The sequence below is a fragment of the Papaver somniferum genome, unplaced genomic scaffold, assembly GCF_003573695.1.
Source record: "Papaver somniferum cultivar HN1 unplaced genomic scaffold, ASM357369v1 unplaced-scaffold_70, whole genome shotgun sequence".
Lineage (NCBI taxonomy): Eukaryota > Viridiplantae > Streptophyta > Magnoliopsida > Ranunculales > Papaveraceae > Papaver > Papaver somniferum.
Window position 1 is genome coordinate 454,662 of NW_020649860.1, and position 25,839 is coordinate 480,500.

Sequence of the window (25,839 nt, forward strand, 5' to 3'; positions counted from 1 at the left end):
AGGGTAACCCAGATACAACATGGGGAAGAGCAGAAGATTGTAGGTGCGAGACGATCGTGATGCAGCAGGCATGATAGAAGAGCTCGATTGAAGAAAATAATGGAAAACAATAAAAACCCTAAAAAAATAAAACGAAAACCTAGTTCGAGTATGAAAAGCCGGAGGGCAAATAAAAGTTCAAAGGAAAACCCAAAAACAGACGAGGAAAAACAAAACAATCAACGTGGAAAAAACCAACCTAATGCTGGATTGAAATCTAATGAGAAGCTGCAGATGAAGAATCCTGGCTTTCTATTTATCATTATTATTATTTATTTATTTTATCAATATAAGTAATCCAATTTCGATTTCACGTCAATTTATACAATATATATAAATTTTTCAAATATTACTTTTATCAATTGTGTTATTATTCTCATTATTTTTAAGTTGATATTCCAGTTGGTACACTAAGCCTCAATCTTTTAAAATATAATTCTACATTCACGTAAGGATTGACATAATATATTTTATTTACTCAAAGTGAATCTGTATACTATATCTTGTTAAATATTGGTGTTGATAATTTAACATGATTTAATTTTGATTCTGCATAAAATTTGAACATGTCTTAATAGTCTTTAGATTTTGTTATTAATGTAAAGTTCATATATTAGTATACAAATTTATCTTCTTTTAATTCTAGTATTACACTAGGCATCCGATAACTATTATTATTGTTTCACGTATATTTGTTTCCTTTTAAAGATTTGCTAAATCATTTGTTAGACTAAAGATAATTTCGATGCAAGGTTACTAACAAGTTGAGTCTTTTTATTTTTATACATTATATGGTGTGGCGGAGGAGACTCTTGATCATGTCCTTTTCCATTGCACCTTTGCTGGCCGTGCTTGGAACTGGATTGCTGATATTTTTGATTTAATGCCTAATGCTAACCTTGTTCTATCTTGCAAAGCATCTAAGGGAAGAAGTGTTATGATCCGCGACTTCTGGCTACTTACTAACCTTGTCATCAGGTCAGAGCTATGGGCTGTGCGGAACAAGGCAGTATTCCAGCGTCAACAACCTAACTAGAACGTTTTCTTCAGGCGTGTTTTGAAGTTAATCCAAGAGTTTGATGTCATACTTAAAAGGTTCATGCGAAACAGTGTTGTTGATGTTGTTATTCTTGATTATTTCCGTGTGAATCATAGAAGAGTAAAGCCTTTTCAACCCGTTGAATGCATTTGGGAGCCTCCGGAAGAGAATGAACTCTAACTTTGTTGTGATGGGGCGGCGAGAGGGAATCCAGGTGTTGCCGGTGCTGGTGTGGTTGCACGATATGTGAACTGTTCAGTCCTAGGAGATATGTATATTGGCCTTAGAGTTACTACTAATTACTTGGCGGAACTATATGGCATTAATGTGGGTATGGAGTGGGTTATAAGATGGGGAATGAGGCGCATTTGCATTAGGTCTGATTCCTATGGTGTTGTTGAAGCTTTGAAGAGTGCTAATATTCCTTGGTTTGCTCGACAAAGGTGGGTAGCAGTTTGTAGACACTATGATGCAATAAGGTTTATTCATACCTATAGGGAGGAGAATTTCTTTGTTGATTCTATGGAAAAGAGGGGTTGTCTTCTCACTGAAGAGGAAGGTTTACATTATGATGGAAGACCAATTTTTTTAATTTCAGTTGAACACCCTAATGTTGCTTATTATAGATTCAAATAGTTTACAAGTTTTTGGGGTTGCTGTGACCTCTTTTCTTGTAAATTATTCTTTGTAAATTTGTTGTCTATTAATACAAATTTTTGACTTATCAAAAAAAAAAGACCAAGTAACTAACCCTATAGTTCACCTAGTTCTGTCTGTATTCCCACGCCTCCGACTTATGAATAAGTCACGTACTTGGAACAATTCCTTTGGTTCGTATTCCAAACAGTAAAGGAACAACAAATTTGTTTGGTATCAACTCTATTCAACCAAGTGATATGAGTCGGACAAAGGCTCTTCTGTTTATCTTAACATAAACTCCTTCGTCGGGTCCTTAGATCTGTCTTATATTCAATTACCGAAGTAATCGTTTAAGATTAAGCCAACAACACCTTTAATCTGAAGAATCGTGTTGATGCCGATCTACTCAATTAATCAATCCAATCTACCACAAGGATAAACCGATTATTAATTGGACCCTCTTTTACCGAAACAAGTATTGTGCACACCAAAGATTATAAAACTCAAGTCAGATCTTCAATATCTTCTTTGTCTTCAAATCTTCTTAAATCTTCAATAAAAACCTGCATACAATCACTTGAATCTCTTGTGATCAATCATGCAAAGAACGGAGTCTGTTAACAACGGATTATCACAAGATCGTCTTTAGAACTAAACAGTCTAAAGATCCCTGTCGAAACTCTGAACTAGCTTGAGTGAATCTTATATCAGAAGAGAAGATTCTCAAGAATAAACAAACTAGGTTCAATCAGATTTCAACCACCGTTAGTCAATCAAATCAATCGAAAACAAAAGATAAACCGCAATTATCTAGTTTCCCACCAACGGTACACGCTAGAGCTTCTAAATCCCAAAGAAGACTTTAAACTAAGCGGTCGTACGAGATTTCGCCTAATTAGGTTACTCTCCTCTCCGAATAGGCGGCTACACTAGTAACAACAACAAAAGAGTAAATATGTTGTTACGAAGGATTAGTTTGCTAGAAAGGCAAACTTCAAGTATTTATAGACAAGGAAGTTTGGACACCAAGGAATTTCCAAAACCGAAAATATTCTCAAGATATTCATTAAAGCACAAATTCGGTTTTCATAATTCCTGGAAATGCTCTGTCCAAAAATAACGATCGAAATCTCTCAGAAAATCTAATTAATAAATGCACATTAGTAATTCTGGAATTTCCCTACAAAATGAAATTAATAACCTTAATTAAAAGATTCTTAACTTACTTATGTTTCGATCCTGGGATTCTCTTCCCTTAGCCGTTAAGGAATATCTTTGAACAAATAAAGAAGTAAACATTCATAGCAAGTGTTCAAAGTTTGTCGACATCTTTACTTTGTAAGTTCTCTTTCACACTTACAACCTTGAAACCGATTTTCCACACTTCCAAACAAGTTTAGAATTGGTCATCTGACATTCAAGAACTATGTGATTGATCAAACCAATATTCAATCACAATCATGGGTTTAACGGTTCTACCAAAACAAATTTCGGTTCTACCTCCATGTGAGTATTGTGCATAGTCACACTAGCTTTCCAAAAATTCGGTTGACTAGGTACTAGGATCGGTTCCCGATATATATATGGTATCTAACTTATATGTGTTGCACATGTCCATAGGATCGGTTCCCCTTTCTGCTATAAACCTTGTTGCACCTCATACAAGGATCGGTTCCCCTTGTGATGTACTGCACCCCTTACTAGGATCGGTTCCCCTCTCCCAAAATTGGTCATACACACAAACGCGATCATGCCACATGTGATTACTTAAGATCAGTTTTACTAATAAAAGTTATACCAATACATAAGTCAGGCCTTTGTGAATAGTTCTACCAAGAACACAACAAGTTGTGAGCGGTTATACTCTATCACACATATTAGTTGTTCATAAGATATGCAATGAATGACAAAGCCAATAACACCTAGCAATATACTTTTCGGTACACAAAAACAAGTTTATGAACTTACTTCCTTAGAACACATGTAAACATTGTTCCCTAAGATGAAATCCTCACCTCATACCCATACATAATCACAATAGCATTCAAATGATTATGGCGATGTCTTATCTACAAAGTTTAATGGTTAAGCAATAAACCTCGTATTGTATTCCTTAATACTATGTCTATCTAGAGTTCAAATATGCTTCGCAGTTATGTTTTCAATATGCACGACTTGAAAGATACGTTAGGGAATGAAACAGTTCAAGTCAAATATCACTAACCTCAAGTGGAAGGATGATTGTTGTCGTTGTAGCTCCTTGCTTCTTCACATCTTCAAGTCTTCGCAATACTTGTAATGTCTCATATCCTAATACTTTCAAGCTAACCTATACGAAGTTGACTATAGTACATAATCAAGCGACTCTTAACATGAGTTTTGATTCACTAAAATATGACAACCAAACTTGACATACCAACGCTTGGTGGGTTCAAACGAGCAATGCTCTAACAATCTCCCCCTTTGTTAATTTTAGTGACAAAACTCTTACATCATATGGATTGTAGGATCAGAATCTCGCAACAATTATGTCTCAGCGAATTTATCAATGGTATAGCACAATAGCGTCGCGGAACAATTTCAGAAACGACGTCAGCAAGGATCATGAGAAAGATGTGATAGTCTTGCGAAAATTAGAGAGCTTGCGAAATTAACATTTGTAAGGTTGCGAGAATGTCGCAAACCATACCCAAAAATAATGGACAGATTAGCTGTCATCCACTATGTATTTCCTTATAAATAGTCATTCGAGTTGTAAAGGGGAAGGATCTTTCTTGAGTAAGAAACAAGTCAATAGGAGAGAGAAAGTTCAGAGCAGAGATCATTCTTGACTTCTTTATCTTTCTTGTAATAACATTCAAAAATTAATCAATAAAATTAAGAGTGTAAACCTAAAAATGAGTTGATCAATAATGAAATCATGTGAGGGGTGTAGTGTAGGATTTCCTGCAACTACATAATGGCGCTAGAAACAGGGACGAGTTGAAGATTATTCTAGAGAAAGCCAAAGATTGATATTGAGATTTGTGAAAATTTAAAGTGATTGATTAAGAATTTTTCATAATTTCTTGCAATACTGTTAGCATTGAAGAAATGGCTAGAAGAAGAAATACTTCCGAACTACCGACTACTATTAGAAGAAGCAAGAGAATTGCTGGAAGAGAAAGAAGTGAAATGAGAGAATCTACTAGAATGAGAAATAATAGAGAAAATCTAATTCAATCGCCAATTCAACAAACATTAATTCAAGAGAGGAATACTAATAATGACAGAGTGAGCGTACACACTTGGCGATCAAATTCAGCAGAAGAAATAGAAAGAGCAACAAAATAGAAATTATAGACAGGAAGAGAGAAATCAAGAAGCAGATGAAGGAATAATTCATGGAATGAGGAAATTGGAGCGTTAGAAACATTGAGACGAAGAATACATGAAGAAAGAAGAGCTGAGGCAAGAACGTGCGAATTTAACAAGGCAAAATCACGAATTAAGGATGGAGAATATCAGATTGCAGAATAGAAGATACATAAGATCGAGTATTACAAAATCATATTCCAGATCGACTAGAAGAGAAATGAGGCAAAATTCACCCACGATCAATGCTGGAAACAATATTCAAGAAGAAATATCAAATCCTAATGAAGAATATCGCGAAAATAGAGAAAGAACTTGATGATCGTTACATTCCACAAAATGAAACTTTTGATGATGGGAAAATTGGAGGAAATCAAGAGAACGGGAAAATCAGAGACAAAATAACCAAGATGGCGAAGGAAATCAGAGGAGGAAGAAGAATTTTACATGTGAGAGAAACAAAGAAATCAACAGACAATTGAAGAAGAAATTGAAAGACATAATGCTGAACAAGCACGTTTAATCTGCGAACGTGAAAGTTGAGAGCGGAAATGGAAGAGCAAGAGCTTCAGGAGACAATTCGCCAGAACAATCATGACAATCGAGAAAGAAGGCGTATACAAAACCGGAATAATGATAATCTCAATGAGGAGTATGATAGAGTGAAGAGAATGGCTGAAAGACAGCGAATTGAATTGATAAGAAATGAACAAAATTATGGAGGGGAAAATGAACGATCATCATTTGCGAATTCAAGATAGGGATGAGGAAGAGAATCGCAGAAGAAGACGAGATGAGGATAATGAAGAAGAGATACAAATTTCGCAAGAGAAGATAGACGTGAACGCAGAAGAAGAGAAGCAAAATTAAAGAGACCAATGGGCAAGATTCAGGTGTAAATAAACAAATCTTGAAAGAATTAGAAGAAATGAGAGGAATGCTAAATAACAGAGGAGAAGTAGGTAGAAGACAATTGGATGAAGCAATAGAAGAAGCTGCGAAAACTCCATTTACAAGGGAAGTACAATTAGGAGGAATACCACCGAAATGCAATTTCCCCCGCATTAACCAGCATTTTCGATGGAACAACTTGTGCAATTCAACACATTAAAGCTTATGTGAGGTGCATGTTACAATGGGAAAATCATGATGCGGTATTGTGCAAATATTTCGCATCCAGCTTAACAGGAGAAGCGTTAAAATGGTTTGAAGGTTTACCAAAGAATACAATAACCTCCTTCAATCATTTGCAGACCACATTCTTGGGAGCATATATAAGTAATAATTCCTCACGACCTGGTATAGAAGATGTGTTTGGATTAAAACAAAGGATTGGCGAAAGTTTGAAACACTTGACTAAAAGATGGAGAACTATGTGTAGCGAAATGGCTGGCCGTGTAGATGAGAGATATCTCATATTATCATTTATCAATGCTATGTTTGCAACAAACCTGTTGTATGTCCAAATTTTCAGAGTCAAGAATACGATTACAATGACTGAATTGCGAGAACTTCAAGAAGAATACATTGCTTTAGAGGAAAAACAAAATGAAATGGAATCATATCCAGTTGCGAACACCAGCTCACAAACAGCGAATGCAAGCTTATTACCCAAGCTAATAAACACAGTGGCGAATACTTCGCAAGTACAACAAGAAAAGGAGACAAGTAACAATCAGCAGAAATTGGTAGCTATGGGGAGCCGAGATCAAGAAGAGTATGAAAGAGAAAGAAATTTCTACAGTCGTGGAGGAAATAACAAGATTCAAAGACTCGATCAACCGCAAGAAACTTATGGAGGTCAAAGACCAAACTTTAATAGAGGGCAAGGAGGTCACAAAGTAATATGGGAAGAAATCAAGATGCCACCTCTAAAGGCAAGTGTAGAGAAGATATGGGAAGCTATAATTTTGATGGAGAATATACCAACACCATGGAACATGGGAACAGAACCGCCCCCAAATCACAGAAGTCATGAATTTTGTTCTTATCATCATTTTCATGGACATACCACAAACGATTGCAGAAATGTAAAGAGAATTATTTTGAGAATGATAGATCAAGGAAAACTAAACGACTTTCTAGTAGGGCATCCGCAATCTCAACCATTACCACCACGGCCAGAACATCACAAAGTGAATACGATGAAAAAGAAAGAAATATTCTTCATAGAAGTTGGTGCAAAAGCAAAAAATCTATTATGTCACTCTATCGTACATTCATATAAGACAATTGAAGATTTTCATGATAATGTTTTAAGTAGAGTGTTCGCAAGAGATAATAATGGAAGAGAAATTATGAATATTGCTAAAATTTCGCGACTAGAGGAATGGCAGAAACAGATCATTTCTTTTACCGCAGAAGAAATTCCCGAAGGAGAAGAGGTGCATGACAATCCATTGGTAATAAAATTAGAAATTAATCCAAAACCAAAAGAAGATGAGGATGATGAAGCTGAAGATTCATGGGCAATCAATAGAATCCTAGTCGATACTGGAAGCTCTGTGAACATCTTATTTTATCATACTTATAAAACCATGAGTGGAAGAGATGATGATCTTATACCATCAACATATAAGATATATGGTTTTAATGGTACTGCTAACAATCCTAAAGGGGAGGTTACTATGCAAATTCCACTGAAGGGAATATCTTCTGAAATTTCATTCTGTGTCGTTGATGTAGAATCACCCTACAATGCATTGATTGGTCGACCTTGGCTACATGGGATTCTAGGTGCAGCTTCAACTTTCCATCAATGCATCAAATTCCCTCACCCCAATGGTGTAGGAATCATAAAGGGAGATTGGGTTGAAGGAAAGAAATGTTACGAAACTGAGATAGAATCTCGAAGGAAGAGCAAACAAGAAGGAAAACTGGCGACACAAAATCAAGGATGTACAAAGAAGTGAGAAGTTGATGGTGGATACAATCGAAAAGAAAGGAGAAGAGATGTTGCAAAATCAATGCTAGCTCAGGATAAAAAGGATGAACATACCATTACCAAGGAAGCAGTAGCAGAAAATCATAAAGAAGCAGAGGAGGGAAAAAGTAATAAAAACAAGAAATGTATGAATGATTAAGTTGTTGCGATAATCTCGCAATAAGTAAAATTCTCAAAAATACATTTGATTGAACAACAAAATTGAGATTGCGCAATTCAGATATAATAGTATGAATTGCGAGACTCTTGCAGAGATAATGAATTTTACAAAAAATAATCAGAGAAGAATGACAAAAGAGAAAGAGGCGAACCTTTATGGCGTACACCTTAGTTCGCGAATACAATTTCGCAAGAGGCAAATGTAAGACCTAAAGTACGTCATATAAGGGGGTACCTATTGCATGATTCAGGGAAAGGCTACACCGCCACCGGAACCTGAATCATGGAGATTTGGGGTCAATGAAGCCCATCCGGGAGAGGCACCTTGGATTCTCAACTTAAGCATATGACTTAGGTTGGGCGACTAAGGTAATAAGGACTCTCCCAAGGAGTGCAGAATCTGATCAAGGCTCCGAGGTACACGGTTGAGTCAAGAGTGCCCGGGGCGTTTGAAGCGTCCTTTCCATTCTTGACAAGTCTTGGCTTATACTGCACTCGGCCTGAAGAAAACCCCACTTAGGGTGCAGTCTCGTAACCATAACCACTATAGGTAAAAGGGATAAGAGGCTGCGAAAACAACTGGTTGTTGTTAAGACTGGATGGGAGGAGCTAACCTTGTATGGTAGAAGTACGCCTCCTTGAAGAGGTAACCAGGGGGGAGATAAGGGCGGCACCCTCCATTAGGGAGCTGATAAGTGTCTTAAGACGAAAATGTCATGAGGCTTTTTATTCGCAAGGATATTAAGGCTTGTCATCTTTTTGCAATAATCCTGAAGAGGCAATAATACAAAAGAAAAGGATAAGACGAGATCAATGGGTTTTCGCATGAAAGTGCGAAAACGTCCTGCGATTTCTTCGCAAGACGGCAATGTCATGGGGATTTATTTTCGCAAGAATATTTAGGCCTGTCATATTGTCGCAACATTCCTGAAGATGCCATAATACAAAAGAAAAAGTTAAGACAAGATCAATGGGTTTTTGTATGAAAATGCAAGGACGTCCTGCGATTTTGTCGCAATGACAAGAGGTGGCATAATAAGACTTTTAATTAGGAAGGCAAAATAAGACCACACAGGAATGAGATTTTGAAAAGAAACAAAATCCACTTCGCAAAAAGTTGCGAAATTATACAATAAGAAAAGCTTTATGACATCTCTCATTTGGATTCAAATAACAGAGGCAAGTATGGGAATGTGTGAAATTAGAGGATGTTATTTGTCTCCATATGAGAGATTTACTCAAAAATTCAAGAATTAATAATTATATTGATTAATTATATTGCAAAGAAGAATTGTTTTCATTTACGCTGGTCAAAATGAAAGAAACACAAATATACAGAAAGAAGAAATAAGTGTACAAGTATTACAAAGAATCAAAGAAAGAAGTAAAGATTATTTCTTGGTTAATCCTCATTATCTTCACCAGACTTGTTTCCTTCTTCATCCGCGTCAGAATCTTTATCACCATCAGAACTTCCATCACTATCAGACTCTTCATCGTCAGCTTCGCTATCAGAGATAATCAAACTGGGAGTATTCTGTGGGATTTCTTCTAAAAGACAAGGATAATCAGAATGTGGGATATTATGATCATCAAAAGCCATTTGGATGGTTTGGTTGCGAAAATGCATAGCGTCATTCTGAAAATTCGCTATGGTGATTTTGATTTGATTCTTCAATCTAGAATACTTGTCGTTGCGAGAAGAAAGATTCTTTGCGAGTTCCTCCTTTTCGGTTTCAAGTTCTTCAATCTTTTCACGATATTTATTTTCAGAATCTGCGAACAAAAGACAATTAATTATTAACTTGATGAAAATTCATAAGAAGCAAAAGATTAGTAAAGAAGAGCAATTAGCAACCTTCTCTGTCAGAAATCATGTCTCTAATCAAGGTTGTATGTTCAACTTGGAGACTAACATTTACGCCTAAATCTTTTCTAGCATCATCTAAAATTTTCGCAGCCCAGACAAATTCATCCTCACTACTTATGAGAATACGAGAACGAATTTGATTTTCCCTTTCGCAGAGTTCAATATTCTTGCGGTTAACTTCATCTCGCTCAAGTTGAACTTCAAGGAGAACCTCTTGGAATTTCTCTAAAGCCTTGGCACCTTGATCAGAGATACGATCCTTATCATCTATGAGACCGCTAATTCTGGTTCTTAATTCATTGGTTTTTCTTTGGAATCAATAAGGAGACGCTTAAATCTGTTGGCTAAGCCTAAACTGGATCTATGATCAATTTCTAAGAGGCGACATTTCGATCTAAGTTCATTTATAGAAAGAGATGAAATTCTATCATTTGAAAAGCTATTTAAGGAATTTTTAAGACGTTCAAGGCAACAGGATGAATGAATAAAGAGAAAAGGGAAAAGTAACATACCGTAAAGCTGATTATTAGCTTGTTGAAGACTAGAAATTTTATTCTTATACGAGGAAGAATCAATTTCTAATTGTCTATTTTTCTCGCGAGACTTTTAACTTCAGCTTCCAATTCTTCATTCTTATTGCAAAATTGAAGATTCTTCTTTTCAAGATTTTCGCGTCTTCTCTCCAGATCTGAGGCAACAACAAAAGAAGCTTTTCCATCCTGTGAAAAGAAATAAAAAGTATTAATATAGAAAGAGATTTTGAGTTATAACAATAAAAAAATAAAAAGATAAAAGTATACCAGACTATTGAGAGAATGCAAGAAGTCGGGAGTCACGGATCTAGAAACTCCGCTAAGAGAGTTATCGCCATCCAGTAAAGGGACATCACAAAGGGTAGCGAGAGCTTTGCAGGTATTTGCGAATTGGCTATCTCCCATCCCTTGTAGAAAATCAGAAAAGAGGCCAGAAAGCTTAGCCATAGAAGATTCAGGTGGAGAATCTTCAGTTGCAGCAAGATCATCGTTATCTTCACCACCCTTATCATTTTCAGAACTTTTGTTAGGAAGAACATTTGAAGGAGAAGGAGAAGGAGAACGAAATTTTCTTTTCTTTAGAGGAGGACCAGTTGATTTTTCCCTGCGAAGAGTGCCTTTACCTTTATCACCAATCTTCGCAGCATCAACAGATTCTTCTACTTCAGCAATAACCTTCACACACAGATAGAAATAAGAAATGGAAGCATGGAAGTAACGGTACTATTTAAAGTCATAAGAGAAAATTTATTACCTCATCTGTGTATGAGCGAAGAGCTAACAGAGTACTAGATTTCCCAGTCCTGTTATAACTATCCTTTAGTTTTTGGATCTGCGAAGTGTCGCAAGAGTTAGCGAACAGAATAGTAAAAATCAATAAAGAAATATAAAGGGGAGAAACATACCTCTTTCTCCTTCTCGGTCCAGGAGAAGACCCAAGGTTGATATGCAGCGAGATTCGCAGGAAGAACGTTTGATCCAGCGATGTAGGGACCCTTTAGCATTAAAGGAAAGACACACCATTTGTCATCTTTGGATTGGCGAGGAGTTGTATTTTTACCAGAATGCCAGTCAATATCTTGCATAAGAATTTTGGCTTCATCAATGTTATCTTTCCCTCTTAATCGAATACCCCAGCGAGTATTCTCTTTCTTCATGGAGATAAGTTCGTAGGTTTCAAAGAAATTCTCCACTATATATTTCTCAGCAACTATATCTAGGTATGCGAATTTGGGATCCCTAAATTCTTTATAGTAAAGAGATCCTCTACCAGCACCACGATTAGTGAACTCTAGCATCAGACGGATGCAGTCCCCACTTAGTTGGAAAATGGCTCGCGAAAATCCCGGATGAGCGAGAATTTCATAAAATAAAGGAATGTCTGGGTTATAAAGAGGAATAGGGAGACCTGAGAGAAGTTGACCTGGCGAAATTATGATTGATTGATCATCACAATTTTGATTGGAGAAAAGCTTGACAGAAAGAATTGATTTGGCATTCACACCAGGAATGGGGGAGAGTGTAAGACCTTTATTAGCAAGATCTTTTTGAACATCTTGTAGATTCTTCTCATATATATGACCACTTGGAGCCATGTTTGAATACAGAGTATGGGAATGTATAGAAAGTAAAATAATTGAAGGAAGAAAATTAAAGGAAGAAAAAATTACAGCAGCAGAATTTGCAGAAGAATGACAGAGTTGCAGAGATGAGAGAATAAAAATAGAAGAGAAAGTAAAAAGAAAAGTGGAAAGAGGGGGGGGGGGAGAAGAGTATATAAAGAAAATTTACTTCTCGAAGAAATAAACACCATTAAGACGAAGAGACGTGAGCGGTTGAAAGGTAGCGGTTACAGAATACGTGTCAAGAAATAAATGGAAGAAAGAGTACGTGTGATAAATGTGGAATATGAAAAGATAGGCAGTTGCGGCATTTCTCACATCATTCTCTACTTTGCAAAGAAGATATGATAAGAGACGAGATGTAGGATCAGAAACTCGCAACAATTATGTCTCAGCGAAGTTATCAATGGTATAGCACAATAGCGTCGCAGAACAATTTCAGAAACGACGTCAGCAAGGATCATGAGAAAGATGTGATAGTCTTGCGAAAATTAGAGAGCTTGCGAAATTAACATTTGTAAGGTTGCGAGAATGTCGCAAACCATACCCGAAAATAAAGGACAGATTATCTGTCATCCACTATGTATTTCCTTATAAATAGTCATTCGAGTTGTAAAGGGGAGGAATATTTCTTGAGTAAGAAACAAGTAAATAGGAGAGAGAAAGTTCAGAGCAGAGATCATTCTTGACTTCTTTATCTTTCTTGTAAGAACATTCAAAAATTAATCAATAAAATTAAGAGTGTAAACCTAAAAATGAGTTGATCAACAATGAAATCATATGAGGGGTGTAGTGTAGGATTTCCTGCAACTACATGGATAAACAAATTACAAGAATTCATTACAATCCGCTTGACTCCCGATTCAACAGCACAGTAAAACTGCTTACATTCAATCCTTGAAAATGTCATTGTTGACATTATAATAACAAAGCTATTACTCCCCCTAAGGAAGATAGGTAGATATTCAGTCCGCACGTCTTTGTTATACCAAATCATATGACATGTTACTCCCCCTTAGTATGTGCTTTCACTCTTTCGTTAGATAAAACATTCAAATACCAATGTTCTTTTCCCTAGCGATGCCAATCAATATAAAATCAATGCCAGCATCACCTGTTTACTCCATATATTTCTCCCCCTTTTTGTCACAAAAATGACAAAGAAACGAAAAAATAAAGGACAACACGAAAAGAGTCTTACAAATCTCAGAATAGACTTGTAAACCTGTAGAGTTAGGCACGAGGGTTCCATATATCATGTTCTGATAACCAATATCAAAACCGAAACTACTACTAGTCTTATTTTGATATGTTACCAAGGAAACAATTGTCCGAAACAAATTTTCCAGTTTAGTTTAGCAAACCAAAAACAACTAAGCACATTAGTTCCTTTGCTAAACCGATTATTCAAAAACAACCGCTTAATTTGATAAGACCAAAATAAAGATAAACTCCATGTTTCTCATCAGGTTCTAATTATCCATAAACTTAGACCTTTCAATTTTAAACAAGACAAGTACTAGGTTAGTTAACTTGCATTTCTTGTTTAGGCATTCGATTAGACTTGAATAACCGAAACCTTACTTCGATAAGTCTAACTAAGATCAGAATTAACTTAGTTTCTTATCCAGAATCGAATTGGACTAAACAACTCATCTCGTACACAAATTATTTTGTTAAGCCATCAAAATTCATACAAACCAAAATAAATCAACTTGCATAATTATTCACCTCAACCGGAAGCAATTGAAACAACATAGACATTAAAAGCACCGCAATTGCACCGTAATTTTGTAAGCCTAAACAATTGATACCATACAAAATCAAGATAACAATAGTTTTTCTTAACCATAACCAATTTATTTTGGTAAGTCCAAAATGTATTGATGAATAGCAAATATTTACAAAGAGTTTACAAGAAAAGAGGTCCTTAGACCCCAAAAACTTACAAACTATTTAAATCTGAAATAAGAGACATTAGGATATTCTAAAGAACTTAGAAAATAGGGTCTCTCATCATAGTTCATCCCTTCACCATTCCTCCAAAGACAACCCTTTTTTGCCATAGCATCAGCTGCAAAATTATCTTCTCGATAAGTATGCACAAACCGAATGGAAACATAATAATCTTGAATCCTTCTCCACCTTTGTCTTGTGAACCAGGGTAAATTAGAATTCTTAAAAGCAGTTATGGCACCAATTGAATCTGACCTCGCCAAGATTTTACGATCTGACCATTTCATAGCCCATTCCAAACCTACAATCACACCGTAGAACTCTGCCAAGAAGTTATTAGTTCGACCTAGCCCAATGCTCATAGCTCCAACAAAATTGCAACCAACATCTCGAACTACCACACCAGCTCCCGCTCTACCAGGGTTACCTTTGGCAGCACCATCGCAACACAATAACAGTTCATCCCATCTAGGAGGAACCCAAGAACACTCAATTGGTTGTATAATCTTTACCTGACTATGTCGCACACCAAAACAATTCAAAATCTCCAGATATTCTGAGGTATTATGCATAAAACTCTTCAAGCGGATAGAGAAACCATGGATCAAATAGAAAGTGCGCTGTTTGAAGAAGTGAATACTCACTGTCGCGTTTTGAAAACATGCCATATTTCTTGTCTGCCACAGCTCCGACCGAATTATCATGTTGGCCAATAACCAAAAATCTTTTATAATGCGACTTTTGCCTTTAGCTGCCTTGTAGGAATTCACTAAATCATAATGTGGACTGACTTTAAACAAACCTGAGCACCACTGCCAGATTTGTGCTGCAAACGGACAACTCCATATGACGTGCTCTAAGGACTCTTCAGCTTGTTTGCATAAGTAACATATGTTGGCTAGATCAACCTTGAATCTGCTCCTAATTTTGTCTTGAGTTGCACAAGCTTCTCTACAGATTTTCCAAATTCTGAGCAGCTAACTTTGGATGTATTGCTTTCCTCCACAAAAGACCATACACTTCAGCAGCCGCATATTTCTTTCTTAGGATCTGTTTTGCAGATGAGACTGAGAATTTTCCATTCATCTCTGGCATCCAGACTCTACAATCCTCCCCTCCTTGCATCACCGACAAATTTGTTAAGTCCAACCAGCTCGTACCAACTGTTGAACATGAGCGCCCTGCAACTACCAGTTATTGTTAACAATAATATCACTAATCATGATGAAACCATCAAGGTCAGTTTCACCAAGCATGTCTGCAATACTTTCATTACCATACCAAACATCAAAATAAAGAGAGGTAGACATCCCATCACCAAGAAGCACTTTGGTATTTTTGTCCACAGTGGAGTGAATTAAACGAATGCCTGGAAGAATCGAAGACTTCACCCCATATTGTTTAAGTCTCCCTAGCCGAGAAGTGTACTTCACCCATAAGAAACAAGCCCATTTCTTGTTAGACGATCGAATGTTCCACCATAATTTCATGAGAAGCGCCTTGTTTGTGACTGCTAAACTAGAAATACCTAAACCACCTTCATTCAAAGGGCAGCAAAATTTAGGAAAACCATCAACAAACTTCCTTGAGACCTCAGCATCCCCAGACCAAAGAAAATTGTGAATCACACGCTCAGCTTGTTTAATAAACTTCAAAGGCCACTTATACACAGCCATGTTGTGAATATAATAACTAGAAATCACTGAATTAATAAGAACAATTCTGTCTTGAAAAGAGAGCAATTTACCCTTCCAAACAACAAGTTGATTCTTAATTTTATCAATCACATTGCTAATGTGGCGATACTTAACAGCACCGGGCATAATTTGAACACCAAGATGCCTGTCCGGGAAAGTAGAAACTTCCATACCAAGTAAATTAGTGATGGTAGTGCAGCGATTCAAAGAACCACCACCATAATAAACCTTACTCTTTTGACGGCAAACAGTTTGACCCGAAGCTGTTTGATATTTTCCAAGTAAAGCAAGAAGATTGTGCAAACTCTTCATGTTGCCTTTACAAAAAATCATAATGTCATCAGCAAAGAAAAGGTGAGTAGGAGAAATAACTTTTTTCTTTTTGGAAAGCATTGGCGTCATCTTCTTTTCAAGAAATAATTTTGAAAGATATCTACCAAGAACATCTTCAATCAAAACAAAAATAAGAGGGGATAAAGGATCTCCTTGCCTTAACCCTCTATTAATCTTGAAGAAACCCTCCGGACTGCCATTAAGAAGAATAGATATACGAGCCGAGCTAAGAATCGAAAAGATCCAAGAACACTAACTCTGAGAAAAACCATACCTCCGAAAAACTTCTAGAACAAAAAGACCAACTCTCCGTGTTAAAAGCTTGGGTGATGTCAAGTTTAAGACCCACATTGCCATCCTTACGCTTAGTTTTAAGCTCATTTACCATCTCCGACGCCACACTGATATTTTCATGAATGTTTCTTCCCTTCATGAAAGCAACTTGTTCCTCTGAAACAAGGTTATCAAGCACACTACCCAGTCTTGTAGCTAAAATCTTAGTAAAAATTTTAAAGAAAAAATTACTAAGACCAATGGGCCTAAAGTTACGAAGAGCGTTGGCTCCTCTAACCTTGGCTAATAAAATCAAAAGACTAGAATTAGTACCTTGAGGAATCAATTTCTCTTGCCAGCAAAAGGTAATAGCTTTGTAAAGGTCTTGTTGAATCACATCCCAACAATGCCTATAGAAACAACCAGAGAAACCGTCAGGGCCAGGGGCACTATCAGCGCCAAGATCAAAAACAACAGTCTTTATCTCCTCCATAGTAGTAATTTCATCCATTCTCTGACTATCTTCGGAAGATATAATATTATGATCATAATGAAATAACTCCTCATCTATTGGAAGTTCAGCATCATTAAACTTAGACTCAAAAAAAGAAACCGTATGGTCTCTAATATGTGCATAATCAGTTAGAATAGTCCCATTCTCATCCACCAATTCCGAAATCAGATTACTGCTCCTGCGAGTTCGAATATTGGTATGGAAAAAAGAAGTATTACTAGCACCATCCGTGAGCCACAAGTTTCTCGACTTTTGTTTCATCAAAATGGATTGTTGAGCACGAATTTCCTGAAGAGTAACTGAAGCTGCTTTGGCAGAATTGAGCTTAGAAATGTCTTCCGGATCTTCATCTGAAATACGAAGAGCAACTTCCATAGTCATCTTAGCTTGTTTGAGCTTTGCATAAACATTTCCAAAGACCCTTAAATTCCACTCCTTCATGGCAGCCTTTAATCTTTTGAGCTTGAAAGGAAAAATAAAAGCCGGAGAGCCAGAAACAGGAGCATTCTAACTCTCAATAACCATGCGCATGAAATCAGGGTGAGAAAACCACATCTTTTGCACTCTAAAAGGAGCTCTTTTCGGTATTGGCTTGGAAAAAGGAAAGCCAATAAGGAAAGAATGGTCGGAAACTTCACGAGGAAGAGCTTTACACCTCCAATTCTCAAACTTATTAAGCCAGGCTTCATTGATAACAGCTCTATCCAGCTTGCAAAGGATTCTACGAACACCAGATTACCCATTAGCCCAAGTAAATTTAGAACCCAAAAAATCAGCTTCAAAGAGATCATTGTCATCCATCCAATCAATAAAATCATTAATGACTGAAGTCCGCGGTTCACGACCTCCTTTTTTCTCATCATTACGCAACACACAATTAAAATCACCCATGACCAACCAAGGAGTATTATTATCAACTGAAGAAGGTTGCTGCCATAACCTTCTACGAGTGACTTGAAAACAGCTAGCATGAACAAAGGATACCAACACACCCTCCGTTTCCATAGTAATAGCTTGCCTACTAGTATTCACAACAACATGCCTCATCATACTATTTGACTAAAAAATCCAGATGTTCCCCTTAGAAGAATCAATAGAATTATGAATAATATCTCTCTTGTAACCATCCACATATAACCCTTGCATAAAATTAAAAGTACAATGTACTTTCGGCTCAGCAATGCAAAAGATATCTGGCTTATGCTCCTTAAGTAACTCTTGTAATTTGCACCTTGCAGCATGGTGTGCAATGCCATTTATGTTCCAATAAAGAACACGCATTAAAAACTAATTTTGGAGGAGTTATTAACTGATTGAGAAGAAGTCCCAGTATTTATTCTTGGCGAGTTACCTTTTTCAACACGGTTTCTTAAATTTGAAGCTTCCAAACCCAATTCAGACTCGGTTTCCGAAATTGTTTCAAGTTGAGTATTTTTTCCCACCGTAGAGTTTACCAACTTGTGCATGGTTTTCATGCGTTCTCTTTGCGCTTCTTGCTCTGCCCTGAACTTAGCATCAGATGAACTTTCAGCTACATCTGGGGCAATATTAAGAACATCAAACTTGTTTTTATTAAATAAAAATTCACCAGCCATTAGTTGATCACAAAGAGGAGTTGAAGGAGCAGACCTAACAGGTTTCGGAATCCTAGTTGAAACCAAACCTGTCTTAGTTAATGGATCAGTTTCACCCACTTTTCCATTGTTAACTAAAATTGAATTTGGAACATGCAAATGCTTAGTTCTTGCCAATTCAACATAGACAGTTTCAAAATCAGCTTTGGCCTTTGCCATATTAACCTCCAACTGCTTAGCATTCAACAGCTTAGCAGCAAACTCCCGATCAACTTCTTCCTCCACATTGTTATGAACAGCTTCATGAACAACAGTATTATTACCCTTCTTTTTACCCTTCTTCTTATGATGTGCAACCTGCCATTCACCACCAGATTGCATAGTTTGTGTATTTTTAACAACCATAGGCTGAATAACCTGAGGCTGAATAACTTGAGGCTGAATAACCTGAGGCTGAACAACATGAGGTTGAACATTGTGTTGTGTAACCATTTGTCGCTCATTGTTAGCTTTGGTTTGCTTTCTGCATTCCTGATCAGTGTGACCAATTAGATTGCACTTCGAACAATATTTTGGTATCTTTTGAATTTCCACAGTCTGCCAAAAATCCAAACCCCCCACCGTAACATTGATAGTATCTGTAGCAGACTCAGCAAAATCAATATCAACAAGGACTGAAGCAAAGTGGCCATACTCATGAGCTAGAGTACGCTTGTCAACCACAATTGGAGTACCAAGAGATTTAGCCATGGACAACAAAGTTTTTTCCGTCCAGAACTCTAAAGGTAAACCAAGGAACGTAGCCCATACCAAAGCATGGGATGTTCTTTGTTTTTCAGCATCAAATCCAGGGAACCACTCAATTAGGTTTAGCTTTTGATGACCAAAAAACCAGGCTTCAGCCTTCAGTAACTTGTCTTTATCCTCTTGCGATTGTAACTTGATGGTGCAGAAACCCCTACTCATAGGGATGAATTGTACCGTACCTTGACCTAGCTGCCATTGAAGTTCAAGGTCGTTTTTAACATCCTGAAAATTAACCCCTTTCAAATACAATCGCCCAATGAGGCTAAACTTCCAAATATCACAACCTTCTAAGTAGAATGATTTAGGGAGAATCACTGCAGGTTTTCCATCCTTCAAAGTTGGTTTTGGTAACGAATTGAGATCCACAGATGTTGTTGGAAGCTGTTGCTTTACTTTCACTAGATCAGCATACGTGAGATTTCTCAAAAGAGAAACATCACTCATCTTGAATCACCAAAAGATGATTCACAGATGAAGCGCGAGAAAAAATTTGAAAAAAAAAATGCAAAACCCTAAAAATCGCCAGAGCAAAATTTAGGAGAGAGAATGTTTTTTCGTACTAACCAGAACCAATTGAATCACACACACATCAGTTGTACCGAAATTTTGTAAGCCTAAACAATTGATACCACACAATAAAGCAAGATAACAATAGTTTTTCTTAATCGGAACCAATTGAATCACACATCCACACACACATCATGGAATAAACATCAATTAAACCGAAATTTCGTTAAGCAAAAGCAACAAATATATATAATATAAACTCAGGCTTTTCTTAAACAGGAAAACAATTAACTAACAAGATTGTTACCTCAAATTTCGCATCCACTTCTCCAATATGATAGCATCTTCGTCCAGGGAGAAGTGATATCGAAATATCATCTCGTTGTCATCCTTATGCATGAACAAAAGAATAAAAACACACCTCAACCTTTACCAGAGAAAGGTTGAAAACCGGTTTTAACAATTGCAAGCAAAAGTTGAAAACCGTCGAAACACATATGCTTTTATGCTAAACCAAAACCGATTCAACATATTGTGACTTTTTCACATATTGTTTCTATTAGAACCCCTCATGATCCTTTGATAAAGCCTACCAACATGGGCTAGAACTTAATCCTGCTAAATCAAAAAGCCACCCAAACCATAAGGGTTCACAATATATGAGATCGAATATTAAGCACAGGCTATGTAAACCGAAAACTATCACAAGAAAAATTACCAATCAAATAATTTTATTCATAATAGACCAATACAATCAATGAAAGAAATCAAAAATTGATGTCTATTATACTAGATTAAGTAATACAGAAAATAACTTAATCTCTAGTGGTGCTCTTGTTGTTCACTGAGGTATCTTTAGCGTTCAAACTCTTAAAGCATGTCTCAAGAGACTTGTCCGCAACCACTTCTTGTTTTTCAAGTTCTTCAATTAGAGATTTGAGCTCACGAAGAATTCCTCTTGTTCCTTCGTACTTCTCTTTTACCCAATCTTGATGTCGAATGGTCATAGCAAGATTGGTTTCTAGTTCGTCAAAACCTTGGATATATTGAGACATACTATCAGAACGAATCCATTGGGTTTTGGTTGGATCTTGAAGGTTGTAAGCCAACAGACATGACTCATCTTGTGATCCAACTGAACTATCAGAGTCATAATCAGACATAATGCCTTTTTTCTTTCTCTTTGTGTTGATTCCTTGACAATCCTCAACCTTTTGAGCTTCCTCCTTATTGGCCTTTGAGACACTGCGAGTTACTGGAGGCATGCTCGGTTATAAATATATAAGAGGATTCCTCAGGGTTTCGAATAAAGACAAGAGAAAGTTTCTCCCTTTAAAAGAGACAACTTTCGGACCAAAAGACCTCTGGAACAACCGAAAATATAAAACAATATATTTAGTTTCCTTAGTCCGAAATACTCAAGTTGAAAGGATTTTCAAAGATCCGAAAATTCCAAATAACACCTATTTTGGAAAATCATGTTAAACATGAACATTTTTTAGACTACCATGGATTCGCAGCAACCCATATACTATCACAACAAAAAAAATCTGATAAACAACTACACAAACAATTGTGCTCCTGTTTTATCGTGCCTTTCCCATCCAAGATTATGAACACGAAAGGATGAGAAAGCACAGCATATGATACAACTAAGTTGCATCGAAGTAAGCTTTTTCCAGCTTACAGTGAATATCAGAAACATAGTTCATGTTTCTTTTAGGGAATTTCTGCCCAAAATATTTTCTCCCAAGACGATGATCTTTTCTAACTCTAGAGATATGATCATGTGGAGAAAATGTACTAATGTGAAAATTCTCAGAGATAGCTAGATCTCTCTTAATTCTTTCAATGAGATTTTCATAAGATTTTCTCATTCTAAAGACTTCCTTATTATTCACATTAGTGTGATCATCTGAAACAACTATCGGAAATTCCAGATTGTTTCTTTTGGCAGAGATTCGCTCTTTCCCTTCCTTCTGAAGTCGTTCCTCATCAAAACTAGAACTGTTTCGATATGGGTGCGGAGGAACTTAACAAAGCATTTGAATACCCTTGTGAAGATGATGTGTTGTGCGAGTGAAAAAGGAGAGCCTTTGTTGATTGAAGAGAAAACTAAGCACATTGACTATGCTAGCAATGTTGACAATGAAGATGTCACCGAAATGTTCCAGCAAGCTAATGCTGAACTAAAGAGGAATGCTCAACTAAAGAGGAAAGCACAAGCCAAGAGGAATGTTGAACAAAAGAGGGTCCATACCCGTGGTGGTGGTAGTGATCTTGAAAACGCTAAACGGGGACGTGGTGGTGGTCGTGGTCGTGAATGAATGCATTTCTAGTTTATTTTTTTTATGTGTTAGACATTATGTCAAGGTTAATGGTTGGAAAAATGTTTTTTAAGGATTATGGGACATATGTTTTCTTATTATGGACAAATGTTGGATTTCTAGTTGTTGAATGAATGATTTATTTAGCTTTGTTAAGTTACAATAATTCATCTGGCAGGGTCTTGCGTGAATGTTTTGTTAAGCTACAGTGACACCTAAACCAGAGCCGGCAAGGTTGTAAACTGGCAGACTGTCGGCTCTGACAACAAAAATGGTGCACTTACCAGGGTCGGCAAGGTAAGAAAATTAAGACCTTGCCAACTATATGTTAGTCGAAAATCTAATGAACAAATACCTTGCTGACTATATGCAGCATAATATGAGCTCCTCCCGTGTTACAAAAATCATAAAGTCGACAGGATAAGAAAATTACAAATACCGACTATGTGTTAGTCGGTATTGTATTAAACAAATACATTGCCGACCATATGCAGCAGAATATGACCTTTAATGTGCTTGAAAATTGTTTTAGCCGGCACGGTAAGAAAATTACGACCCTGCCGACGGTATGTTAGTCGGCATATTGGGGAAACAAAAACCTAGTTGACGAGTTCAAATTTCAAATTTTTGCAAGTACAACTACATTGATTGACTACCCTAACGGCCAGATTGGTCACCATCCTATTAATACACTAGTTCTCCCTACAAAACAACGCACACCTAGTTCTATATACTCTCCAAATCTCATGTCATCATCTACTCTTTCTAACTCTCCCAATATTTCTACATACAACAATGGCATCATTTGATTCAAATGAAGATCTACCCATAACCAAAGCATGGTAAGCGGAAAATCGAATCAGAAATCAGTTCTTTGTAAGGGTAGATGCCGAAACCTTTTAGGCAAAGGTATACAACAAATATAGGCAAGAGTTTAGTAATCCGAATGGAAGAAGTGTTCAACAAATCCATGATAGGCACAAAGTCATTGAAAATGCGATACTTGCTTATTTAGCTATCAAACATCGGATTTTGAATGCACCTTAACTTGTCCATTGAACAATTTATAAGTATTTTTGTGGTTTCATTTACGTAATCCATGTTGTTTGATCTTCCTATTAAACACCACTAACAAAGTAAGTTTGTGTTTTGTTTTGTAGCATGAAGCCGTGAAAGCGCATTACTTGGAGGAAAAGAGGGACGCATTCACATTTGATGCAAGCTATCACTTCATGGTATCCAAAATTCCGGAGTATGCCCCGGAAATGATGGTGGGTGAATCGGACTCGGATTCCTCCGACGAAGATTGATGGTTTAAGAAGTTTTGTGTAGGTTTTGTGGGTAGATCTATATGTAAACCCTCACGAGACTATAACTCGTCCACTAGGGTCGCCTAGGGGTTCAAAGGCTTGATGCACGTACTAAGTGCATATGTTATTCCTACGACGAGGAGTCAGATTTTATGTACAAAAATTACATGAATAAAGTGAATTACAACTTTCTAGATTCTGTTTAACTAAAAGTCGGCAGGGTTGTATGATTACTACAATTCCGACTATAAGTTAGCAGGCAAGGTGAAAAATTAAATAGATGCCGACTATAGGTTAGCCTACAAGATAAGAAATTAAATAGATGACGACTATATGTTAGCCGGCAACGTAAGAAATCAATAAAATGCCGACTATTGAAGCTTTTACAACACTGTCATGTGTGTCAAAAATAATAAAGTCGGCATTATTAAGCATGCCGGCCAACGTTAGTGGGCATCTTCTTCACTCGTCGACCTTGCTGACTTTTCATACTTTCAGAACTGAAAGTGTTGATTTCTTCTTTAATTTTGAGTTTGATTTCATACAACAGCTTTGCAATCCCCTTTTTAGAAGTGTTTGGGTAGTGTGCTTTCATTTTCGTTGCAAAAAATATTCTCAAAACAAAATTTTTTCATCAAAAATCTTCCCACATAAGTTTAATCAAAAAAAAAAAGAATTCATAACTTAAATGCATAAGTTTTAATCTACTCAATTAATTAACCTAATAAGATTTTTTTAGTTTTAATTAAACAAGGGAATATCAACCATTTAGAAAATACATAGTTAAGGGATGTCCTGTTTTACTTCAAAATAAAACAGGTTTTGTCTCATTAGGTATACCCCAATTAATCTGGGTATACCCAAATCTTGCCAGGTTAAGTATATGATAAGAAAGAGTTTGTTCCACGGGAGGCAATTGTAATTATTATAGTTTCAATTTTCTAAATAACCAATGGGGGGATTTATGAATTTTTCTATGCAATAAAATAAAGCAAAGCAAATGAAATAATTGGAATAATCAATTTGGAGAAGATATTGGTCATTGGATAGTATCATTCACAAACATGTATTTTCATCAATGACTAGAATTGGTAATTTAATCTCGCAATTATCAAAAGTCCTACGATAACTTGATCGCAAAAGTATCCCGTTAATTTCCTGATTTTATCACAAACAACATTAAAGGATGCTATTGTGAAATCTACCTAGAAAGCAACCTAAAGTGTAAAATCACAATTAAGTTTAACTTCCCAAGAGCACTAAGTTTTATAAAATAAGACAAATCAAAGCCATTGAACGTGTAAAAGCACTAATCCAATTTAACCAAGGTTATGTTTCATATACGACTAATAAGATGTATCACTACAAGAAATAACCAGAAGATGCTACTAGAAATCAAAGATTAAAAACTTTTACGTATTGAAAACTCTAATATATCTATAGAGATGAAAACAAATCCAATTGATTCTGGACTCAACCAAACTAGCATTCAAATCATATGATAATATAAACAATGAATCATAAGCGATAGAATTGAGACAAAACTAATTCATTGAATCAAATAGCATGTTTGATGAAATCAACTTTATTCCATAACCATTAATAGTATTTAGCTACTCATAGCTTTGGAGTTCATCATAATCATAAATTGAATAAAGATGCTGAATATAAATACGAAAGCAAACCCTAGTAGTGCTTCTCTCCAAAATCTCCGAGTAGAATAGAATATGTAATCCAAGTTGTAGAAATCTTCCCTTTTGTATCTCTTCTTAGGCCAAGTCTTCGAAGGAATATATAGAAGTCCTCCAACCCCGTGTGTGAGGAAAATCCATGTGAAAATATGCATCAAGAATGGTCGCCGAAAAATTGGTGAAGGTGTCGGAAGTTAGCCGGCAAAGTCACCGGACATCGTTCAAAGTTAACAGTTGACCCTTAAAGTTGACAGTCAATTACGGTCAATGGTCGGGGGAGTCAGAAGCTAACTCAGCTGACTTGGTCTAAAGCCAGAGTCTTGCACAGGCCAGAACTGTGTTTTGCACAATGATTGCACTTCACCAGTTCATATCCAGTTCACAATCCCACAACTTCATTCCTAAACATCCATCCACTTATGCATCTATACTTCACATTCCTCAGCTCAAACCGTCCTCATTTTTTAGCTTCTTAATCCATTTACAAACCATCTCTGATTCCACTTGCAACCCTGGCTCATTCTGCTTCATTTCAGCTTCCACCATCAACTGCAATCCACCAGCAACCATTCAGTCACCACTGCACCTGCACAATCATTCAGTTCAACAGTCAGCAGCAACAACTCCATCTTAAAATTCATGGAAACATCA